This window comes from Sus scrofa, chromosome 2, assembly GCF_054392235.1.
Source record: "Sus scrofa isolate SSC_HxYL_T2T_F1_AM1 chromosome 2, Sscrofa_HxYL_maternal_Yorkshire_Landrace_v2.0, whole genome shotgun sequence".
Classification (NCBI taxonomy): domain Eukaryota; kingdom Metazoa; phylum Chordata; class Mammalia; order Artiodactyla; family Suidae; genus Sus; species Sus scrofa.
In genome coordinates this window covers 103,649,351-103,670,913 of record NC_139384.1, presented here as the reverse complement: position 1 = coordinate 103,670,913, position 21,563 = coordinate 103,649,351, and the positions used below count along the sequence as shown (strand labels likewise).

General features: G+C 36.1%; 1 long non-coding RNA gene across 8 annotated transcripts in view; it reads left to right on the top strand.

The window, feature by feature from the left end:
* LOC110259771 (uncharacterized) overlaps nt 1–21,563 on the top strand; it is a 548,103-nt gene that overhangs the window by 273,976 nt on the left and 252,564 nt on the right. For 6 of the 8 annotated variants that reach the window (XR_014838230.1, XR_014838226.1, XR_014838228.1 and 3 more), the window contains one exon: nt 14,944–15,110. The exons of the other annotated variants lie outside the window; for them this stretch is intronic. This is a non-coding gene — a long non-coding RNA (uncharacterized LOC110259771). The remainder of the gene's footprint in view (nt 1–14,943; nt 15,111–21,563) is intronic. 8 annotated transcript variants of the gene reach the window in all.

The window sequence follows — 21,563 nt, the reverse complement described above, 5'->3', positions numbered from 1 at the left end:
CAGAGTATTTGAAGATTCTCACAGTTTTGCTGAGGAATTTAAGGTAGTCATTCAGACTCCTCAGTTCGATTTCTCTGACTTATATTGCATCGTTCATATGCTTGTAAGTGAAGGCCAGGCCCAACATTGAATGAAAACTACTAATTGTGAAAGTCCTGAAGGGTCTCTGGAATTATAAATGGGAGACCAGCTCACTAGCTTACTATATACCATTATGACTGGTCAATCACTAGGCAATTTCTTCAAGCAGTATCTAGGGCTTTTCTATCTATCTATCTATCTGTCTATCTACCTATATATCTATTTATTCATTTATATTGTTATTTCCCCAATACAATTTTTTTTGAATTAGGAAGATGTGGTATATATACACAATGAAATACTACTCAGCCATAAAAAAGAATGAAATAATGCCATTTGCAGCAACATGGATGGAACTAGAAACTCTCATGCTGAGTGAAGTAAGTCAGAAAGAGAAAGACAAATACCCTAGGACTTTTCAAAAGCCTATTGATTGGAACATAATTCAGGCTTGCATGCCAAAATATGACAAATGATTCATGATTTGACCTGAATTCAAATGATTCATGATAAAGACATTAGGTTTCAAATTATTTTTAAAGAAAATTCCGGTCTTCCTTCATATATTTATTCCACCTTGGTAGCTTTAAATTCGATGTTTATTAGAACTGGAACCCTATTCTTCTAGTAAAAAGGACCAGAATGGAATGAGAAACTGTTTCCACTCCAGATTTGGTTTATCTGGCAAACCACCTCTCTCCTATTGTAGTTAGAGTCCCCTCCAAGGAAGACCACCAAGATTAATCTTCAACTTCAATTTCCTAAAGAAAACCCAAACCTCCTACTTTCTGCTGTTATTGCAAAGAGCCAGAACAGTGAAAGAGAGATTGTTACAAATTCTAGCACTTTAGTCACATTAGCTTAGCTTTGAAACCAGCCTTTCTAATACCTTGCCAATTCTCAATGACAAGGCTCCTGGGAACTACAGGGGCTCTTTCGCAACCTCTTTCTTAAGCGACTTGGAAAAACATTTCTTAGGATTGGGTATGTTGATGGAAATGATCAATAAATAATATGTACTAGGAATAGAAGAGAGTTTTATTAGAGGCAGTAATAGGCACAGATTCAAAAATCACTTGAATTGTGTTCTGTTGGACTCATCAATGAGTGAGGCTTATATAAGCAAATACCATAAAATTATTTAAGTTGTTTGTCAAGAATTATTATTTGAGCTGGCAAGAAGTATGAGTGCTTGTTGAGCAAGTATTGGTTGGGGTCTGAAATTATAGCATAGTTGTGAGAGGAGACCTTGAGACCATAAGGTTGCAACTAGCAGCTGCTAGAAGATATTGTTTTGAGGGTAGCTTGTGGTATCCTTGAGTTGGTTATAGTTCAGAAAATTCATGTCCTCAGTGGTATTGTCCACATCTACAATGGCTGCCAGGCTCCATCTTGAAAACCTGAACCACAGGTACACCATTCCGACTTTGAAATGCATTATTTTCTTTAATGATTGAAGCAGATGTATAATGCACATTTGATTAGGCAACAAAACAGGCAGTTCTAGTTTGTGCAAAATTCATGCCAAATCATGTTTAAGCAAGAATGACTTCTCCTGTACCTCAGCATGTGAAAATTTCATCTGTCAGTATGAATCTCTTCCAGTCCTAATTGACACCAGAGACACACTCTTGGTGCTTTGTCTCACTACTGTATTCCAGCTCCTGCCTTGGAGTAGCAAAACATTTCAAATAGTGTAGATTTATCATGAACTTCAACAGTTTCCAGCCTCTGAACCTATTCTCTTTTGTTTAGCCCCCCTGAGAGATGCCCATTCTTATCTCCTTGGTTCCTCTACCCTTATCCATTTATCAGGCTGAAGCCTCTTAGAATAGTATCATGATGAAATTTCTTTTTTTCCAAAAAGGGAAAATAATTGTAGACATTGACGGTAGTTACCAAAGTAAGTCACCAGGTGAATTAAATTACCCTTTGACATCTTTTATTTGTTCTATTGCTGATGTTACTAGAGTAGATTCTGGAAATTGTCATCATTTGTCTTTATTAAATCAGCTACCACTTTCCTTAGGGGCAAAATCTCCAACTGATGTTGGCAAAATTCATAATGTGTCTATCATCAGGATACAAAAAGATACCCCCCCAAAAAAAAAGCCTCTTCCCAGAATTAATCAATACCCTATACGTATTGACCCGAAAGAAGTCCTTCGAGGCAGAATAGCCTATAATAGAAGATTGTATGGCTCAAGTCCACATCCATTGTATTAGCCCCTAAAACACTTCCATATTACTGGTGAGAAAACCTAAGTGTTGAGGGTGGAGGTTGTCCATGATCTCTGAGCAAGAAACAGTATTGTTATTCCTCATAACAACCATTCCTACCAAAAGTAAAAATTTAACTGTGATTGATATATGTGGTGCATTCTTTAGTATTCCAGTTGATAAAGCTTTCAGAGCAGGATTGTATTCAAAAGGGGCGATTATAAAATATAAACACAAACTTCAACTAAACAGGAAACCAGAAGGGGGAGCTCTTATGCCCTGCTATGATACTAGAACCCTACAGAAGGAATGAAGACTCATGTCCTTTCCTGGGAAGTGAAAAACTATGGACTCTGTTTACTGTAGCCTCTCCAATTTCCTTTTCCTCTCTCTGAAAGCACTCACTCTTTTCCTTGCCTCCTGGGGAGTTGAACATGGCTCACCACGACTGAAGACCTTAAATTGGAATTCTCTGTCGGTGCTGAACAAACAAACCCATGTTTGCTGGAGAACTTTCTGGAAGTCTTTTTGTTTTAGGTCAACAATATAGGATAGTCAGAAAAATAAGAAAGAAAATTAACCGGTAATATTTTGGAGTAATCTTAGAGATTTCCTAGTTTTATGTAGAAGTTTACTAATTTATAGTGCAAAAATATTAGAGAGACTTTGTTTTAGATCTACCAGTTTAATTTATAATATTTATCAGATTAAGTACCTGAGAGGAATATTAATTGAAATATTTTAAAAGTAAATTTTGGGCATCTAGAACTTTAAAATTTGTAACATCAGTAAATTGAGAATTATTAAACTAAGGTAAATTTACCAGTGTTTATTTCTTTGAGCAGAACTGCCCTCTAGGTCATCAGAATAAACAAAAGCAAAAACAAAACAAGCAAACACCCTGTTCATTTTAAATGTAACAGCGAGCAGTAAGCACAAATTCAAGTTTAAGATGAAAAGAGATCACATTCTAATAGTCCCTTGGATTTTTTAACAGATTTTTATAGGAAAGCACTTTGACCTGAAATACTGTTTAATGGTCTGTGGATGCCAGCTATAGAGTTCTATCTCTTTTGACTAACTTTTTGTGCCTTTTGTAAATGTGCTTATAAATGCACAGATAATGATGCTTTACTTATTGGCATGGATTCTGTGCAGTTTAACAGTTTTTGGAGAATGTAAAAGAACTGTAATTTTCTCAGCCTTACAGTTATATAGTGAGATTTATTTTTCAAGTTGTATTATCCCCTCCAGTTTATATCTCTCCTTTTCTATACTTATATGTAATATGGTAAATAAATACAAATCTCCAGGGGATAATTTATTTTCCTTAATTATTACTACCTTTCATTTTTTTAGTAAAAGTGCATGCTGTGCTATCATAATGGTAATAATAAAGTAACATTAATTATTCACCTAGCAGCAGCCTGAAAAGCAAAGGTACATAGAAGGAGGAGAGAGTCTGAAAGATAAGTTAATGAGATCATTATCAGTATGTTTCAGTATGTTTTTACATACTTCCCACCTCCAAGCTTTATAGTTTCATAATACTTCATCATGAGTATGAGTTTCTATATTCTCCTGACAAAAAGTTTTTTCTCTTAGCAATTAGAATAAAATTAAATTTTAAATAGGAAAAGCTTTTAAGTGGAATTTAACATTCCTAAGGCTACCTCCCTGGACTCCTGTTAGCATGTCTTATTTAAGTATCTGAAGTAAAAGCACATTTCTCCTTTGTTATACATTTCTAAATTTTCATTACCTCCTTATAAACAATTAAATCACAAAGTAAGCAAAGCCAATTGAATGGTGACTGAACAGCCATCACTACTGCATGGTATTAAAAATTGAAAGTGAACACCATTTAGCTTTACCAGCTAATTTAGTTAGGTATCACCCTAAGGCATCAACACCATTTATCACTATCAATGCAGCCCGGCATGAAGGCACAATCACTGGTAGCTTTTACAAAGCAAATTAAGAACATTTAAAGTTTTATTTGCTCAGGAAAGGAAAACAAACATTTAATATTCTTTATGTATACATTTTTGTGGTCAATCCCATGTCATAATCAGATATTTAGAATAAATGCTAATAGAAGATATGCTGCTGCATGTTAATTATTTATGGTTCTCAGATTCCTGAATGTCATAAAAATTAAAGTCTCAAAAGGCTATGGTTATGTTGAAAAATAAATTATATTCAAAATGGAAGGGAAACTCCACTTTCTTTTTTTTTAAATAGTTATTTCCCCAATACAATTTTTTTTTTCTACAGCATGGTGACCCAGTTACACATACATGCAGACATTCCATTTTCTCACATTATCATGCTCCATCATAAGTGATTAGACATAGTTCCCAGTGCTACACAGCAGGATCTCATTGCTAATCCATTCCAAAGGCAATAGTTTGTATCTGTTAACCAAAAGCTCCCCAACCACCCTACTCCCTCCCCCTCCCCCTTGGCAACCACAAGTCTATTCTACAACTCCATGATTATCTTTCCTGTGGAAAGGTTAATTTGTGCCATTTATTTAATTCCAGATATAAGTGATATCATATGGTATTTGACTTTCTCTTTCTGATTTACTTCACTCAGTAGGACAGTAGGACAGTCTCTAGTTCCATCCAGGTTGCTGCAAATGACATTCTTTTCTTTTTTATGTCTGAGTAGTACTCCATTTTGTATATATACCACATCTTCCTAATCTAGTCATCTGTTGATGGACATTTGGGTTGTTTCCATGTCTTGGCTATTGTGAATAGAGCAGCAGTGGACGTGTGGGTGCATGTGTCTTTTTCAAGAAAAGTTTTGTCCAGATATATGCCCAAGAGTAGGATTGCTGGGTCATATGGTAGCTCCATGTACAGATTTCTAAGGTACCTCCATATGATCTCCATAGTGGTTGTACCAGCTTACATTCCCACCAACAGTGCAGGAGGGTTCCCTTTTCTCCACAGCCTCTCCTGCATTTGTGATTTGTGGACTTACAAATGGTGGCCATTCTCACTGGTGTGAGGTGGTATCTCATGGTAGGTTTGATTTGCATTTCTGTAATAATCGGGGATGTTGAGCATTTTTTCATGTGCTTGTTGGCCATCTGTCTGTCTTCCTTGGAGAAATGTCTATTCAGGTCTTTTGCCCATTTTTCCATTGGGTTGTTGGCTTTTTTGCTGTTGAGTTGTATAAGTTGCTTGTATAGTCTAGAGATTAAGCCCTTGTCAGTTGCATCGTTTGAAACTATTTTCTCCCATTCTGTAAATTGTCTTTTTTGTCTGTTTTTTGTTTTCCTTTGCTGCACAAAAGCTTTTCAGTTTAAGGAGGTCCCATTGGGTTATTTTTGCTCTTATTTCTGTTACCTTGGGAGATTGACCTGAGAAAATATTCATGAGGATGATGTCAGAGAATGTTTTGCCTATGGTCTCTTCCAGGAGTTTGATGGTGTCTTGTCTTCTATTTAAGTTATCCATCCATTTTGAGTTTATTTTTGTGCATGGTGTGAGGGTGTGTTCTAGTTTCATTGACTTGCATGCAGCTGTCCAGGTTTCCCAGCAAGACTTGCTGAAAAGACTTTCTTTTTCCCCTTTCATGTTCTTGCCTCCTTTGTCAAAGGTTAATTGACTATATCTATTCTGTTCCATTGGTCTGTCTGTCTGTTTTGATGCCAGTACCACACTGTTTTGATGACTGTGGCTTTGTAATATTGCCGGAAGTCTGTGAGAGTTATGCCTCCTGCTTGGTTTTGGTTCCTCAGCATTGCTTTGGCAATTCTGGGTCTTTTGTGGTTCCATATAAATTTTTGGATTGTTTGTTCTAGTTCTATGAAAAATGTCATGGGTAATTTGATAGGGGTTGCATGAATCTGTAGGTTGCTTTGTGTAGTATGGCCAGTTTTACAATATTAATTTTTCTAACCCAGGAGCATGGAATATCTTTCTATTTCTTTACATCTTCTTTAATTTCCTCAATTAATGTTTTGTAGTTCTTGGCATATAAGTCCTTCACCTCCTTGGTCAGGTGTACTCCAGTTATTTGATTTTTTGGGGTGCAATTTTATTTTTTTATTTTTCAAATTTTTTGACTTTTTGTCTTTTCTAGGGCCGTTCCTGCAGCATATGAAGGATCCCAGGCTAGGGGTCTAATCGGAGCTGTAGCCAATGGACTACGCCAGAGCCATAGCAACTGCAGATCCAAGCCATGTCTGCAACCTACACCACAGCTCACCACAACATGGGATCCTTGGCTCACTGAGCAAGCCCAGGGTTCAAACCCGCAACCTTATGGTTCTTAGTCGGATTTGTTAACACTGAGCCACAACGAGAACTCCCTGGGGTGCAATTTTAAAAGGCATTGTATTTTTGTATTCCTTTTGTAATATTTCATTGTTGGTATACAGAAATGTGACTGATTTCTGAATGTTAATCTTATATCCTGCTACTTTGCTGAATTTGTTAATTAGTTCAAGTAGTTTTTGGGTTGAGTTCTCAGGGTTTTCTCTGTATGGTATTATGTAATCTGCATACAGTGACCATTTTTGCTCTTCTCTTCCTATTTGGATGCCTTTTACTTCTTTTGTTTCTCTGATGACTGTGGCTAGGACTTCCAGTACTATGTTGAATGACAGTGGTGAGAGTGGACATCCTTGTCTTGTTCCAGATTTTAGTGGAAAGGCTTTCAGCTTTTCTCCCTTGAGTATTATACTTGCTGTGGGTTTGTCATAAATGGCTTTGATTATGTTAAGGTATATTCCCCCTATACCCACTTTGGCGAGAGTTTTGATCATGAATGGATGTTGATCTTTGCCAAAAGCTTTTTTGCATCTATTGAGATGATCATGTGATTTTGACTTTTCTTTTGTTAATGTGGTGTATGATGCTGATTGATTTGAGCATGTTGAACCATCCTTGTGAACCTGGGATGAACCTCACCTGGAAGTGGTGTTTGATCTTTTTTATATGTTGTTGGATGCTGATAGCTGAAATTTTGTTGAGAATTTTTGTGTCTATATTCATCAAACATATTGGCTGATATTTTTCTTTTTTGGTCGTATCTTTGTATGGTTTTGGAATTAGGGTGATGGTGGCATCGTAGAATGTCTTTGGGATTGTTCTTTCTTCCTCAACCTTTCTAAAAAGTTTAAGAATGATGGGTATGAGTTCCTCTTTGTATGTTTGGTAGAATTCACCTGTGAAGCCATCTGGTCCTGGGCTTTTATTTGTAGTGAGTGTTTTTATGATGTATTCAATTTTATTTCTAGTGATCAGTCTGTTCAGTTGGTGAAATATCCTCTTGATTAAGTTTTGGCAGGATGTAAGATTCTATAAAGTTGTCCATTTCTTCCAGATTGTCAAATTCGTTGGCATATAGTTGTTCATCATATTCTCGCATGGTTTTTTGTATTTCTGCTGTATCTGTTGTGATTTCTCCTTTTTCAATTCTAATTTTGTTTACTTGCATTCTTTCTCTCCTCTTCTTAGTGAGTCTAGCCAGAGATTTGTCAATTTTGTTTACCTTTTCAAAGAACCAGCTCTTGGTTTTATTAATTTTCTCTATTGTTTTTTGAATCTCTATGGATTTCCTCTTTGATCTTTATAATTTCCTTCCTTCTCCTGACTTTAGGTCTTTTTTGTTCTTCTTTTTCTAATTCATTTAGGTGTTGGATAAAGTTGTCAATATGAGATCTTTCTTCTTTTTTGAGGAAGGCCTGTATTGCTATGAATCTCCCTCTGAGCACTGCTTTCATGGTGTCCCATAGATTTTGAGAGTTTGTGTCTTCATTATCATTTGTCTTGAGGTATTTTTTAATTTCCTTCTTGATTTTCTCATTGACCCATTGGTTTTTAGTAGCATGTTGTTTAGTCTCCATGTAGTAGGTTTGTTCTCATTTCTTTTCCTGTGGTTGATTTCTAGTTTCATACCATTGTTGTCAGAGAAGATACTTGAAATAATTTCTATGCTCCTAAATTTGTTGAGGTTAGCTTTCTGCTCCAATATGTGATCAATTCTTGAAAATGTTCCATGAGCACTTGATAAGAATGTTTATTCTGATTTTTTTGGATGTAGTGTCCTGAAAATGTCAATTAAGTCTAACTTTTCTATTGTTTCTTTTAGGATCTCTGTTGCTTTATTGGTTTTCTGTCTAGAGTATCTGTCCTTTGGTGTGAGTTGGGTATTAAAGTATCCTACTATGATTGTATTCCCATCAATTTCTCCCTTTATTTCAGTTAATATTTGTTGTATGTATCTGGGTGCTCCTGTATTTGGGGCATATATGTTCACAATAGTAATATCTTATTGAATGGATCCCTTAATCATTAAATAGTGTCCTTCTTTTTCTTTATGGCTTTTGTTTTAAAGTCTATTTTGTCTGATATGAGTATTGCAACTCCTGCTTTCCTGTCATGTCTGTTGGCATGAAATATTTTTTCCCACCCCTTCACTTTCAATCTATATGTGTCCTTTGTCCTAAGGTGGGTTTCTTGTAGGCAGCAGATTGAAGGTTTTTGCTTTTTTATCCAATCAGTCACTCTGTGTCTTTTGATTGGAGCATTCAGTCCATTGACATTTAAGGTGGTAATTGATAGATGATTATTTATTGCTATTTTAAACCTCATTTTCCAGTTGAATCTATGATTCTCCATTCTTTCTTTTTTTGGTTGGATGGTCTCTAATTATTTTCTGCTTGAGTGTTTTTCTTTTCATTTTTTTGTGAATGTAATGTTTGGTATTGATTTGTGTTTGCCCTGTTTTTAAAGTAGGTTAACCCCTTCCTATAATTGTGTGTTTTACCCTGATAGTCCTGTAGGTTCAAACACTTCATTACCATACTAAAATTTAAAAAAAAATAAGAAAAGAAGCTATTTCCTTACTTCCCTTGCCCACATTTTAAGATTTTGATGTCTCTCTTTTTTAAATTTTATATTGTTTTAGACATGTTCATGATTAACTCTGAATGCTGGCTTATTTGAGTGACTGCTCTCTGTTTGTGGTTTCCTCCATCCTGTTCTTCCTCTTTTTTTTTTTTTTTTTGATTTAGAGAAACCCTTTCACTATTTCTTTTAGAATGGGTTTTGTATTGCTATATTCTTTTATCTTTTGTTTGTTGGAAAAAAATTTTTTCCCCTTCTAATTTAAATGATATTCTTGCTGGGTAGAGTATTATAGGTTGCATTTTTTTTTCCTTTCAGTGTTTTAAATATCTCCTGCCATTCCCTCATGGCCTATAGAGTTTCTGTAGAGAAATCAACTGATAGCCTTCTGAGGGTTCCCTTATAAATGACATTTTGCTTTTCTCTTGCTGCCTTTAGGATCCTCTCTTTATCATTAACTTTTGCCATTTTTATTATAATGTGACTTGGTGTGGATCTGTTTGGGTTCAGCTTGTTTGGGGCCTTCTGTGCTTCCTGTATCTTGAAATCAGTATCCTTTAGTTTTGGGGGTTTTCCAGCAATGATTTCTTCAAATATATTTTCCATCCCCTTATCTTTTTCTATTCCTTCTGGAATTCCTCTTATGCGTAGACTGGCCCACTTTATATTATCCCATAAGTCTCATATATTGCTTTCATGTTTGGTTTTCTGTCTGCTGTCCTGTTTGGGTGATTTCCATTATTCTATCTTTCATATCACTAATTTGTTCTTCTGCATTATTCACTCTGGTTTTTACTGCCCTAAGCTCAGTTTGTATCTCTGCAAATGAATTTTTTAGTTTTTCTTGGATCTTCCTTATATTTTCTAGTTCCTTTCTGAGGGAGTCTGTATTACTGTTATATCTTCTCTTAATTCCTTCAGTATTTTCAGTATCTCCCTTTTGAACTCCAAGTCTGTCAGACTGCAGAGGTCTGTTTCATTGTTGACTGCTTTAGGTAAGTTCTCCTATTGGTTTAACTGGGAATGGTTTCTGAGCTTCTTCATCTTGCTTGTTACTTTCTTTTTCTTGGTGTAGGTGTACTCCCTGTGGCTGGGCAGGGTTTGCCCTGGCGCTGCTGTGGAGTGTTTCCCGAGGTCTGGTGGTGTTGACAGGTCTTCTTTGAGGCAGCAGGGCATTTCCCAAGGGTGGGTGGGGCTAGCAGGGTCACTCTGAAGCAAAGGAGGACTTCCCAAGGGCAGGCAGGACTGGCAAGTCCACACTGCAATGAATGCAGACTTACTGTGGCCCAGCAGAGCTTGCTCTGGTGTTTCTGGGCTGTGGAGTTCTTCCAGGGTGTGGGCAGTTCTGGGCAGCTGCTCCACACGAGTGTAGCACCTCCCATGGGCAGGAGTAGACAGCAGGGCTGCTGGGAGACAAAGGGGCTCTTCCCCTGGGCAGCAGAACTAGCAGGACTGCCACGCAATGAAGGCAGATGTACAGTGGGCCAACAGAACTTGCTCTGGTGTTTTCTGGGCTATGGGGCCCCTCAAGGTGTTTGGAGGTGATGGCAGCTGCTCCATGGGAGTGCAGCACCTCCCGAGGGTGGAAGCAGCTAGCAGGGCTGCTGGGAGACAAAGGGGCACTTCCCCAGGGCAGCTGGAACTGGCAGGACCGCCCTGCAATGAAGGCAGACATCCTGTGGCCCAGCAGAACTTGCTCTGGTGTTTCTGGGCTGTGGGGCTCTTCAGGGGCGCTGCTCCAGGGGGTGTAGCCCCTCCAGAGGGTGGGCAGGCCAGGGCAGGGAAATCCCCTGGGGTGCTCAGCTTCCTGCGAGTGGTGAGGCCAGCCCTCCTGGATGGCTGGTGGCCTCAGGTCAGGTATGCCTGTGGAGCAGTGGGAGGGGGGATACACTGGGAAGCACTGTTTTCTGCTAGCTGGCGGGCAAGCTCGCTTGCTGGGGCACAAGGAGTATTCTGTGGTGGCCCACCCCTCCTCCTCTCCCCTCCCCAACACTGGCCCCTTGTCTTTCCTGCAGGTCCAGCTCTTCTCCCAGGTTCCCTCTTTTGTGGCTTTCCACTCCCCAGCCCTTAGTGTATTGTTCCCTCTATGTGCGATGCACTGCTTCCTAGACCCCCAGGCTGTCTCCACACCACCAACTCCAGCCTGTTCCTAGGGACTAACCTCAGGAGCCGAGATCTCAGTGCCCAGCCCCCACCCAGGCATCTCGATTTTTAGTGACTATGCCAGTAGTTCAGATGATCTGTTCGGCTCTCACTCTGTTTTTCAGTTCTCAGACCTATTGCTTCGCTCTTCTTGGTATCTGGAGATCCCTCAAACTTAGTTGATCTTTCCATCGATTAGGTGACTTTCCAGGGTGTGTGTTCCCTTTCTCCTTCACAGTTCCCTTTTAGGAGCACCTATCCGGTCCCGATTCCCTTTCTCTCATTCTCCTCTTTTCTCTTGTTTTACCCAGTTATGTCATGAGATTCTTGCTGTTATTGGAAGTTTAAGTTCTTCTGCCAGCATTTAGTTGCTGTTCTGTGCCAGTTGTTTAACATGTAGATATGTTTGTGTGTGTGTGTGTGTGTGTGTGTGTGTGGAAGAGGGCAAGCACGTCCCCCTACTCTTCTGCCATCTTGCCTTCCTCTACAGGTCCTATTTTAACTTCATATCTTTATTTCGCTAATAGTACTGCATAGTTAAAGCTACACATCACAAAATAGAAAAATGAATAGAAACGCACACTTTCACACCTGCATACATATCTAATCCTCTATGTATGTGTCATTTCTCCTATTCAGTTTGTCTGCCACTTGTTGAATTTAGTCTATTTCTAGATGATAACTCTCTGTTTTATTATCTATTTTTTCTATAATCAAATGACCTTCTTTTCATTGATTTTAAATTCCTTCATCATAGAGATTTGTAAACTTATGAATGTGCAATAGCTGTTACTGCGTAGTGAGAACTATTCAGAATAAAACATAAATAATGTTTACTAATGGTAGGATAGTAAGGGGAAGAATATATCTAATCAATGTATCAGGTACCCTGTCAGTATATAGTCTATGTCAATGACAAAATATCTAATGCCTGATTAGAAAATGAAACAGATCAGTTGGCATGGTTACTGGTATCATTATCATCATCAAATAATTTGCAGGCTCTTTCTAGTTCTAAGCTAGTCTCTGAATACTACATTAATTCATAAAGCCTATCAGAGCACTATTCAGTAAGTAATTGCTTCACTATATTAATTTTTGTACCAGTGGCATGAATTCTGGGATAAATTTATAAGTAAACACTGGTTAATAGTTTGGAGTTTGTGCTGGTCTTCTATAAGATGTATTGAGCTCAGATGTAAAATATGATTTTATAGGTTGACTCCTTGAGACTGATTTGTTCATGATTCAAATATGGTCCAGTTTATTACTAACATTATTACCTAAATCTTCAGTAAACAAGAATTTACTGATGGATTCTATAATGATGACTTGAAACACACTTTAGTGATTACAATAAGGGATCTAATAACAAAGTAGCAAAACTTTCTATTATTATCTTTGAAAATGAAATGATCTTGGCTAAATAGAGTTTTCCTACAGTTCCAGGGACAAGTTGTGTTCTCTAGCAATTCTACCATAGCTGTGTAGAATAATAAGAAGCACTATATAATGAAATATTTTACATACAATAGAATTCTTTCTCCCACTCATTAGCTCATCATTGGCTTAGCAGTTTATTTCCCTAGGAAAGCTTGCAGCCTTTGAATGATTAACATAGTCTGAGGAAGCATGTAACTCTTATTTAATTATTTGAGTGAAATCTTTAAGTTCTCACTTATTTCCTATATGCCACGCTGCTTTCTTCCTAAGAGCTACATGAAAATTCCATTTTATCTGTTAATCCAGGGATCTAATAAAAAACACCTCTGATCTCATAAATTCTAAATTTTGATGATTGCAAGTTTTCCAGGTACATTTTTGAAGAAACTAATATATAAACCAAATAATTTATAAATGTTTTTGTTTAGAACATTTAATAAAATAAGAATCTAATGTTTATATAAATTCTGGCATTCTTAGAAAATAGCCTACCACTATTAAAGTGTCACATTTTGGGAGAGCTTAATTTAAGATGCCTACCAACTTAAAAATAGTTATTATTTTATAGCATCATTTTCAACACACCATATGTATATGTGTGTGTGTGTGTGTGTGTGTGTGTAAGTTTAATTATTTAGGGCTGTTATAGTCTAGAAAGGTGACACCAATAATTGAATTAGTAAATAAGGGCTCATGACTCCTAAGGGAAATACAAGGTTAGGATCCTGAGAGACTGGTCATATTTTCATCAGCCACCTGATACATAGCTTTGTTTTATAGTTATCTCTGTTTAAAAGCATATTGTTTATTAAATAATTAATTGCATGGTCTTCAAATGATTTAAAATGAGGGGTTTAGGAGATCATTTGAATTGCATAAATCTGTTAGTCAATTTCCTCATAAAACAAGTCAGTCATCTCAGTTTTGAAAAAATTTCTCTTACCTATAAACTTTTCCTATATAATATTTTTTTATTTTGAAAAAAATTCTTTCATGGCCTCTTGATCTGCAGAAGCTACCTTGCCTGTAAATTTAAGATTTTCATGCTGTATCACCTTTTGAGTTGTGAAACCAACCATTATTAGCAAAGGAGAGTTTAACATTTTCCTGACTCTGGGAAATGTGTCTATAAATATCTTAGATGTTCAGCCTCGCAAGAGTGCTCTTCATTCATAGTTTTAAAAATTTGTCGTCATCTCCTAAATTCACAAATTTAGCTGCTTTCCCATCTTTTCCATAGTTTCATCAAGCACCACAGGCATTAGGTTAGTACCTTCTATAATGGCCGCATGTACAGACTAGTGAAGTTCCTCTTCCTTTTCCTGGATATACATATCATCCATTCATTAACATTGCTGACCAGCAGCCCTGTAAGATATTCCTGAGTAAAGTTTATCAAAACATTATTTTCTTCATAATGCACATTACAATCTTATTATGATTAGGAATATAAACTAGCACTTTAGCACTAAAGGGCCACTTTAAACTATTAAATCACCAAAATAAGCATCGAAATGCTTTTTTTAAAAAATTGCCCTAAATATTCCACAAAATTGTCTCTTATTTAAAGTATAAGGGCTGAAACATGAGTCAGAGCATTGTTTTGTTAAACCTAAATTGGGACAATGTGTGTTAAGTAACTCAAAATTTTTACCATTCAGCACACATCTGTAAATGACTTCGAAAGCACTGGGAATACTGATTTTAGACTTACAAATAAATTTTAGTAAGTTCACAAATTCACATATACAAATCCATGAATAATGAATTTCTATTTAAATCATTCTGTGAATAATTTTACTGGTTTTAGCTTTAATACCTATTTTTTTAACTTCAGTTCATCCTGGTGAACTCCTAAAAAGAAAAAAAAAAAAAAAAAAAACAACAACTCATTCTTCTCCTTTTTGATGTTTACCCAACTGTGTTCTTCTCAATGAAAACATTCCACTTTTGTCAATTAGAGTTCAGTGAGACAAACAGACGTACTGTTTGTCTCTGTCAGAACTCAGTTTCCATATTTGATGCTGGAGCTCCATGGTTGCATTATACAAAAGTTAGGAAAGAAAGATGGATTCGGAAGTAAAGATGGATGAAAGGGAGGGCAAAAATAAACTGGGATTCGCACACAAACTCAAACCCCCAAGATTGACTGGAACCCATTTTAGTTCTCATTTTTTCTGACCAGGATGAAATTGATGTACTACACAGAAGCTGCTGCCCATCTTCATAGAGTGAAATATACACTGGCCCAGGAGCCATAGAAGCAGAAGGAGAATCCAGGGGAGAATATATTAATTGCAGACCCTCTGCTGCCCAGCTGGTCCAAGTTCAGTCAGCAGAAAGCAACAACAGGTATGAGCTACAAAAGTGCCTAATGAACTTAATGTAGCTTTCTGCACATAAAAAGCATAGAGTTGCTGCTTCATTCCTTCCTCCGAATCTTTGCAAGAATATTTCTTATGGCCAACTTTCATCACAAATCTAGAGGTAAGGATATTCCAGAAAAAGTAGTACAGATTAGTTAAATTAATGCTTTGGCATTATAAAGCCAGTGCAGTCTACCTTTTGTCACTTAGCATCCATATACATCTCTTTAAACAGACTAATTTTCAATAAAAACAATAATAAAATATGCTTCCTTTGAGCACAATGCAAATTTTCCATTGACTTTAATGGTAGAATTTGGAGGAACTAAGAGACAATTCAAGGGATCATTTGTGTTTCAGACTTATCATTCTGTTTCCACATTATGTAGTGGCAACCCACTCTTCCCTTGGTTGTTAGAGTAACTTACCCACCCAGAACTGTAAACTCCTTTGCCTGTTTATTTATTGGCTTGAGGAACTAAAAGTGATTAGATTATCATCTCAAATTCTAGTTCAGTAGAGTCAATTTTTTTTTCATTGATATAAGCATTCCTCCTTTTGGATTTAAGACTTCTGTATTATTAGAAGCTAAAGTAATAGGACAGAAAATCTTTTCTGTCCACTGATGGATCATTTGTGGTAATAGCAAAGAGGTACTTTCACCCTTTGAGTCATGTATCCATTAATCCATGAATCTTGGCTATGGGAGAAACATCTTTATATATGGATTGCTGATTAACACATCCTGGAGAAAACCTTCCTACATCTATAAGATAAAACCACAGGCAAGAATTAAAAAGATCATTGCACTGTTTTATCAAGCCAGCTATTTCAATATGGTGCATGTACATCCAGTGAATACCATGGACATGGGCACATTGCCAAACAATATTGCCTAGGAAATTATTTGGTTGATCAGAAGAAATGCTGTCTGTAATACCAACATGGTGAGTATGGCATTCTGTAAATTTATTGATAGTTACTTTGGCAGAAGCATTGTAGACATGGAAGAAAAATCCATATCAAGAGTAAATGTCTAATACAGTGAGAACATGAACTGCTTCTTCCACTTATTGAGATGGCTGCTAATCCCAGGAAATCGTGTCATAACAGAGGCTTAGCATTTGTTTCTACCATGGGCATATTGGCGCTCTGCGGTGGCTGTAACCAGCTCTGTTCTGGATAATGTAAATCCTATATTCTGCTCTGGTGTATAATTTCTGTCACTGCTGTCATGGTCACTTTATTCATGAGCCAGTTATGCAATGACAGAACTGGGTGGAAGCAGGATGACTGACAGAGCAATGATTATATTATTTTTCTCCATACTATCTACAGCTGGCTGACATACCATATTTATTTGTCTATTGGAATTTACTGGTTTGTTGTCTGCATTAGAACCTAAACTTCATTGAGGGCAGGGTTTATTGACAATTCTGTTCTTTTGCATATTCTCAGGACATAAAAATAATATCTGAAGTGTGGTACATATACAACAAGATGATAGCTGTCCAATAAAAAAATAATAAAACTTTACAAATAATTTATATTACTATTTTTATTCCTAACTATGGATTAGAAAGCTGAGTGTCATAGAGATACATTGTTACTTGCCAAATGCTGTTCCTCTCTTAAGTAGTAACACTGGGCGTCATACTCTGTCTTTCCGACTTAAAGGCTATATTTTTAAACAGGATGATATATTACCTCATATTTTGAAATATTGGATTACTTGATGAAGTAGAACAGTGGAAGAAAGAGTTTTCTGTTTTGAAATTTTAGTGTAATACAATAGAAGACCTGTATGAAGTCAGAACTATGACTTCAACATAAAAAGACCCAGAAGAATAAAGCTGGAAAATTTTGATGAATACTTCATAAAGCTATAGCAACTAACAATATACAAAGATGCAGTAATAGATAAATAAACCAATAAACCAGACTAGTTATATGAGAAAGACCCATGTACGTATAAGCTTTTGATTTATGACAAAAATTCCATTACTATGCCCTTGGAGAAAATAATCTTTCCAATAAACAGTGTAAATTGGCTATCCATATGGAAATTTGAGATGATAAAATATTGTAAATGAATTCCATATCAAAATATGAAATGTGAAACTATAAAGCTTCTAGTAGAAAATTTACAAGAATATCTTCTTGAGTTGGGATAATCAAAAATTTCTTTAAAAGGTTTAAAAACTTTAGAAAGTGGACAAGCTATACTATACATTAGTATTAATAATTCTTAGTTTGCCAAATGACACTACTATGAGTGAATATCATGTCTCTTAAAGAAGATAATTGCAGTATATATATCCAAAATAACTTACATTCAGACTTAGCATAAATGAATAAAAGTCCAGACAAAGCAATTGACAAAAATATTTATTTTTATTTATTTATTTTTGCTATTTCTTGGGCCACTCCCGCGGCATATGGAGGTTCCCAGGCTAGGAGTCCAACCGGAGCTGTAGCCACTGGCCTACAGCAGAGCCACAGCAACGCGGGATCCGAGCCACGTCTGCAACCTACACCACAGCTCACGGCAGCGCCGGATCGTTAACCCACTGAGCAAGGGCAGAGACCGAACCCGCAACCTCATGGTTCCTAGTCGGATTCATTAACCACTGCGCCACGAGGGGAACTCCACAAAAATATTTAAAAACTATACTTCTCTCACACACACATAAACACACACCCACACCATGAAAGAATATTTATGTGTATATTTGTCTCTATATTAATATCTTCATCAGCGAAGTACAAATAAAATGATGAGATATTACTATTCACACAAAAAGTAACTGCTGTCTCTGAATGTTTGTGTTTCCCCCAAAATTCATAGGTTGAAATCCTGACCTGCAAGGGTAATAGTATTAGTAGGTCGGGACTTTAGGTCATGAGGGTAGAGCTCTCATGAATAGGATTAATACTCTTGCAAAAGAGAGACAACATAGCTCCCTACCCCTGGAAGGAAAGGCTATAATGAGAACTGTGCTGGCTGTGACCCAGGAAAAGACCCCTCACTCAGCCATTCTAGTGCTTTGATCTTGGAATTCCCAGCCTCTAGAACTGTGAGCAGAACATTTCTGTGGGTTATAAGCTACCCAGATTGTGGTACTTTTTTCTAGCAGCTCAAACTAAGTGGAAAAAAAAACAACAACTAAACAAACAAACAAAAAAAAAGAAAAGCATTACTTGAGATATTGATGAACTGAATTTCTTGTACTCTGTTTTAACGAGGTTAAATTGGTACAGTTTCTTTGGAAAATAATTTGCTAATATCAACCAAAGCTCTGTGAGCATTCATATCTTATGGCCTAGCAATTCAAATTATAGGCTTGTACCTAATCGAAAATGTATATAAGTTCACCAAAAGGTATGTATAAGCACATTGATAGCATTATTCTTTGTATCCCCAAACCATATATAACCCAGATATCCATAGTTGCTGGAATGTGTAAATCATGACAGATTGATTCAGGAGATTATCATAGAATGCTGAGAATGAACATTCCATTCCATACATTACAACATAGATCTCACAAATATGATAAGCCAGACATAAGACATGAGAATGAATTATTTATATTCCATTTCTTTAAGTTTCAAAAATTAAGCACAAAATCGGGTTATCACATTCAGGATAGTAGTTCTTTTGAGAAAGTGTAGTGAGTGAAAACACAGAGGAGCTTTTGGTAATGTTCTGTCATACGGAATCCTGGTTTCATCACTTTAATTTTGTAAAAAATCACTGATCAGTACACTTATTTATGTATGTATTTTATAAACATAAATATAAAAATATAAAAATGGGATATTTTATGCCATAGAAAACTCTGATATAGAGCTTAGGTAGTTATTTTTAAATATATATTAAAGAGCATTGTTGAGAATAGAACATGGTAATAAACTGGAAAAGCAAAATCTATTTCAATGATCATCCTAAAGTTAATTTTTTAAAGTCAGTTTTGTCTTGGAGCTTAAAATACTGGAAAATAAAGGTGCCCTTTTTTCCTTAAAAAGACTGTGAAATACTCTTACCTCTAAAATTAATAGGAAAGCTTCTATACATGCACTATAATGGTAAAATACAGACTAAAAATTAAAAATAAGAAAGCTTAATTTTCCCAGCTGAAAATAAAGGAAGAGACTCTGCCAGCTCAATTTTTCCCTTTTCTTTATTTTCATCTTTTTTTTTTTTTTTAAAGGGCCACACCTGTGGCATATGCAACTTCCCAGCTAGTGGGTCAAATCAGAGCTGCACCTTCCAGTCTACACCACAGACAGAGCAATGTAGAATCTGAGGCACATCTTAGACCTATACCACAGATCACAGCAATGCTGTGATCTTTAACCCACTGAGCAAGGCCAATAATCAAACCTATATCCTCATGGATACTGGTTGTGTTCATTATCACTGAGCCACAACAGGAACTATCATTTTTTATCTTTTTTTAGAGCATTTACTTTAGAAAACTTGTAGTTTTAATTTAATTATCTTTCTCTTTGCAGTTTAATCCTTTTAAATGTTAGTTAAGACTTATGTCTGTTGCAACCCAGGAATGCCTTGCTCAAGGGCCTGGGAACCAACTCACTGAAATGTCATCCTTAAGGAAGAGCGTGCCCCTTTTACCTAGTGCCTATGGGAGGATGGAAGCCAAAGTTGAGCAGGCCGCTTGGCTCCAAAACTACCTCCTGTCATAAAGATGTAAGAAGTTTATTTTTTCAATGGATAAAGCCAGTTAGCATTCCAATAAATCTAGGATTTACTATCTATGACAAATGGTGTTGTCAAATTCTTTTACTTGAAGACTAGGTATTGTTTATCCTAAGAACATGTTATGTAATGAGTTGTATATGACTGGCTGTATAAAAGGGTAAGACTTCTTTCTGTGTCTGTGGTAGACATCACATTCTGGCTTAATTCTAATTTAATAATAAGAATATTTTCTTTCTCTTATTCCTTCGAGAGGAATCTTAGAGAGGATTTCTGGGCTGGTAGAAGACTTTGTGTTTAATTACCTTTCTCCAACACCAAACACATGTGCTATAAGTGTGTGCTGATATGTATGTGTGCTATATATAAAAAATATAAATATAAACATATATATCCCTGTATATTTAAAATAACTTAAGTATCTCTAAAAAAGAGGTTTTCAAATTTTAACTTTTTTTAGCAGATCTTACAGAAATTAAATTCATATCCACTATAAAAATTGAGGTTTATTTTTACTTTTTTAATTAAGTATTCAATATTTTTATTTTTATGAAACTTCATTTCCTTTAAATAATAAAAATGGTTTTGAGTGTAAAAAATACTTTAGAAATACCCATACATGAAATTTCATTTTAAATTTAATTAAAGTATTGGGCTCCAGAGCCATCGTTGATGAAGGATTCGTGACTACTGGGAATAGAAAATTGTCACATAATAGTGATAAGAAAGAGAATATTATAATTAATTTTGAAAATATTAAAAGAAGTTCAAGAAAATTAGTTAACATTGAAACCAGAAAGGGGAAAATGAACCAAGGTTGTTTTGAGGTGCTAATTGCTTGTATTTATTTACTGTGAAATCTCTTCATAGCAAGCAACATGGAAACCCACATATTTCTAGCCATCATCATCACACATTCATCCTTATTATTGAAGAAGTGGTTGAATAAATGTGATGAATCATAATCAGTCTATTAAACCTTCTGACCAGTGTGATATATATATCATTAATATATTTTTGGCCCAAGCACTTTGTGGGGAAAGTATAGGATTTGAAGAACAGCACAAATAGCCAGAGTAGTGTTACTAAATTTCATCTTCCTAAACAAGAAAATGCAGATGAGCCAATGATTTTTAGATCCTAATGATTGCGCCTTAAGAGTAAAAAAGCTACTGAATGAACTTATGACAGAAGCAATCCTAAAATGCAGTCTTATTATATATTAAAGTATGCCATCCAATCCGATGTTAAATTTTAATCTCTCATTAATAATATTAGCCTCATCTACTTTTACACCTTCTCCACACATCACAGTCATTGCTCTCCTACCTATTAGGTGGCTTTCTGAGAGCCAAGGAAGTCATGTAACGATCTATCACTTACTTTTTACTATCTCCATGACCTAACCCTCATCTGTCAATTTCAACTCCTCCAGAATTCAGCAGCATGCAGAGACTTTAGAAGCAGGGCAAGGTTTTTACTTTGTATTTCTCTTAAGGCTGAGTCAAATACAGTTTTTACATGCTGGCTTTTTTGAGGTGCATATAGATAGTTGTCAAACAATTAAGGAAGATCCCTGTGGGCCTTCTAACCATTTTTTAACACAGGCAATGTATTTTCCAGCTTACTCTTGTCATATACCTTCTATCCTCCATTATTAAGCAAGAGAAGGAAAAAAACCAACCAACCAACCAAACAAAAAATACCAAATCAGAG